Below are 3,490 nucleotides of genomic sequence, written 5' to 3'. Positions count from 1 at the left end.
AGAGATCTTACTTGTCTAGTGAGCTGAGGTGACAAGTGTTTTCTCTGTGATGAACTCGGTCTCACCGGTTTGATGCTTTCGGTCCAATCGAATCCTTTCGGTGCAACCGAAGCATACCACTCGGTGCCACCGATTTCACTACAGGAAAAAACATTTTGCCATTTATTCCTGCATTACTTTTGATCCAGCTCCACTCAATGAATCTTGTCCTGTACAAGCATCACATTTTCCTTAGTGCTTTGTGCTGTGACTCAAGGACCAAACCCATTCACGACAAATTCCAGAAGGCCCTTCTTGGAAATTGATGTCAAAGGGGGAGAGAGAGATCACATCAAAGCTTAATCATATCTCTAGGGGGAGAGAATACTCACATCTCTAGGGGGGTAGAATACTCAAGGAGAGAGTAATCTTCAAGGATCCCAGATGCTTGGTGTTCAAGAGGAGAGATGACACATGTCTTCTTGAGGGGAAAGACATGTTCATATGTGCTTATTTGCATTAGCTCTGTTCATTTGTTTCTTTGAGCTCTGATTTTCTATTCCCTATCTTCTCCCAGTATCCCATGCTAGATTCAAGGGGAGCAAGACATCTAAGGGAAAGAAATTCTTTAAATTCATTGCCCATCTTTACCTTTGGGGACATGTCTATATCCAATGTGGTACTTAGTACTCACTCTCTACATGTCATCCCAGTCTTGGTACTCTTGTGGTTTCCTTCTGTTTGCTCTGGCTAGTAGGTGTATCTGTGTTATCTAACCTTGTTTACGCAGGTTCATTCCATCCTAAGCCAACTCAAGACCACAAGGTAAGTATATGCATCACAATCATGTGTATGAGGAATTCTTACTGTTGTACATACTGTTTGCCAGAAGGACTCATGAGCATGAAGGTACATTTCCCATATTCACATCTTTTGCTCTGATGCATATAGCCAAGATACATGTAACACATTGCCTACTCTGTCATGTTTATGCACTCACATGCTTCTATATTTCATATTCACATGATTGCATACATGTAGGGGGAGCCTATGCATGTTACATGTCTTTCCAAAGCTTTACTTGCTATTCTATATATCTTTATCTAAAGCTTTGATGCATGTTCTCATCAATTACCAAAAAGGGGGAGATTGAAAGCACAAGTGCTCCCTAGGTGATTTTGGTAATTAATGTCAACATATCTCTTGTTGGACTAACACTTTTACCTAGTATGTTTCATATGAGTTCAACAAAAGAAGTGGCATGGACTAAAGGATGTGGAACCCCTTCAAGATGCTAAGGACAAAGGATTGGCTCAAGCTTCAACACAAGACTCTACATTTTATATTTTAGTGATCCAAGATCACATTGAGTCTATAGGAAAAGCCAATACTATCAAGAGGGATGATGTGTTGCTTAATGGCTTGCTTGCTCAAAGTGCTTAGTGATATGCTCCAAAGCCCTCAACTACTTTCTCACATCCACATATGTCCTAAACCAAAAGTCAAAATCAGCCCCACCAATTCTTTCTATCCGGCGCCACCGAGTTCAGATGTCATAGCCACTGCCACAAACCCTAGGCAAATCGGTCTCACCGATAGGGATCTCAGTCTCATCGAGATGGGATTGTAATCTCTCTGTGTATGTCATTACCAAAATCGGTCTCACTGAGTTTGAGTAATCGGTACTACCGAGATTACAATGCAAACTCTCTAGTTAGCTTATTACCAAAATCGGTCCCATCGAGTTTGTGTAATCCGTCAAACCGAGTTTGCCTGACCAACTCTCTGGTTGGCTTATTACCAAAATCGGTCCCATCGAGTTTGTGTAATCGGTCTCACCGAGATTATGTTATGCCCTAACCCTAACCATATCGGTCCTACCGAGTTGCATGTTGGTCCCACTAAAAATCCTAACGGTCACTAGATTTGCTGAATCGGTCCGACCGAGTTTAATTCGGTCCCACCGAGATTGGCAACTTGTGTGTAACTATTAGATTTTGTGTGGAGGCTATATATACCCCTCCACCCACTCTTCATTCGTGGAGAGAGCCATCAGAACGAACCTACACTTCCAGCATACATTTTCTGAGAGAGAACCACCTACACTTGTGTTGAGGCCAAGATATTCCATTCCTACCATACGAATCTTGATCTCTAGCCTTCCCCAAGTTGCTTTCCACTCAAATCTTCTTTCCACCAAATCCAAATCCTGTGAGAGAGAGTTGAGTGTTGGGGAGACTATCATTTGAAGCACAAGAGCAAGGAGTTCATCATCAACACACCATTTGTTACTTCTTGGAGAGTGGTGTCTCCTAGATTGGCTAGGTGTCACTTGGGATCCTCCGACAAGATTGTGGACTTGAACCAAGGAGTTTGTAAGGGCAAGGAGATCGCCTACTTCGTGAAGATCTACCGCTAGTGAGGCAAGTCCTTCGTGGGCAACGACCATGGTGGGATAGACAAGGTTGCTTCTTCGTGGACCCTTCGTGGGTGGAGCCCTCCGTGGACTCGCACAACCGTTACCCTTCGTGGGTTGAAGTCTCCATCAACGTGGATGTACGATAGCACCACCTATCGGAACCACGGCAAAAACATTCGTGTCTCCAGTTGCGTTTGAATCCTCCAATCCCATCCCTTTACATTCTCGCAAGTTGCATGTTTTACTTTCCGCTGCTCATATACTCTTTGCATGCTTGCTTGTTATGTGTTGTGATTTGTTAAACTTGTGCCTAAACTCCACTTGAACTTAAAGAAGTTAAAAACTGCACCTTTTGGTACTTAGTGTCTAATTACCCCCCTCTAGACACCTCTTCTCGATCCTTTCAGCCTAAAAATTGCAAAGGTAATACTAGTACAAAGCAAGAGAGTGAATATAACAATTATTTAGACAAGCAAGCACAAAATAAGATAAGTACAAGCTAAGAGACAAGTAACCACAAGTAGGGAGCTAGGGTTAGGAATAACCGCAACTCCGAGAGACGAGGATGTATGTCGATGTTCACTTCCTTGGAGGAAAGCTATGTCACTATTTAGAGAGGTGGATGTTACCACGAAGGCACACCAACACCACGAAGGCTCACCATATTCTCTATTTGAGATATCACCATGAAGGTGATTCTCAACCACTAGCGGTAGACCTTGAGGTGGTCTCCAAACCTTTACAAACTTTTCGCGGGAAATCACAATGGTTTAATTCCTCACTGAAGAACTCCTTCCGCCTAGGAGTCTCCAACCTCCAAGAGTAATAAGATCAAGGGAAACGATCAAAACTTGCACAAATCACAAATTCCTTTTGTCACAAGTGGGGGAGGAAGACGATCTATCTTTTGATTGGAGCAACACTCAAGAATCCTCACAAAATGCACTCGGGATCTAGGATTTGACGTAGGAGCAAGAGAGTGGGAGTATTTGTGTTCTTGAGAGTCTTCATAGTGTGTTGGTCAACCCTCTCCCATGATGGAAGAGGAGTATATATAGTCGGAGTGTAAAAACAACCGTGGGAGTCACAAAA

The sequence above is a fragment of the Triticum dicoccoides genome, chromosome 3B, assembly GCF_002162155.2.
Source record: "Triticum dicoccoides isolate Atlit2015 ecotype Zavitan chromosome 3B, WEW_v2.0, whole genome shotgun sequence".
Lineage (NCBI taxonomy): Eukaryota > Viridiplantae > Streptophyta > Magnoliopsida > Poales > Poaceae > Triticum > Triticum dicoccoides.
The sequence above is the reverse complement of the archived record's forward strand: the minus strand, read 5'-3'. Positions refer to the sequence as shown.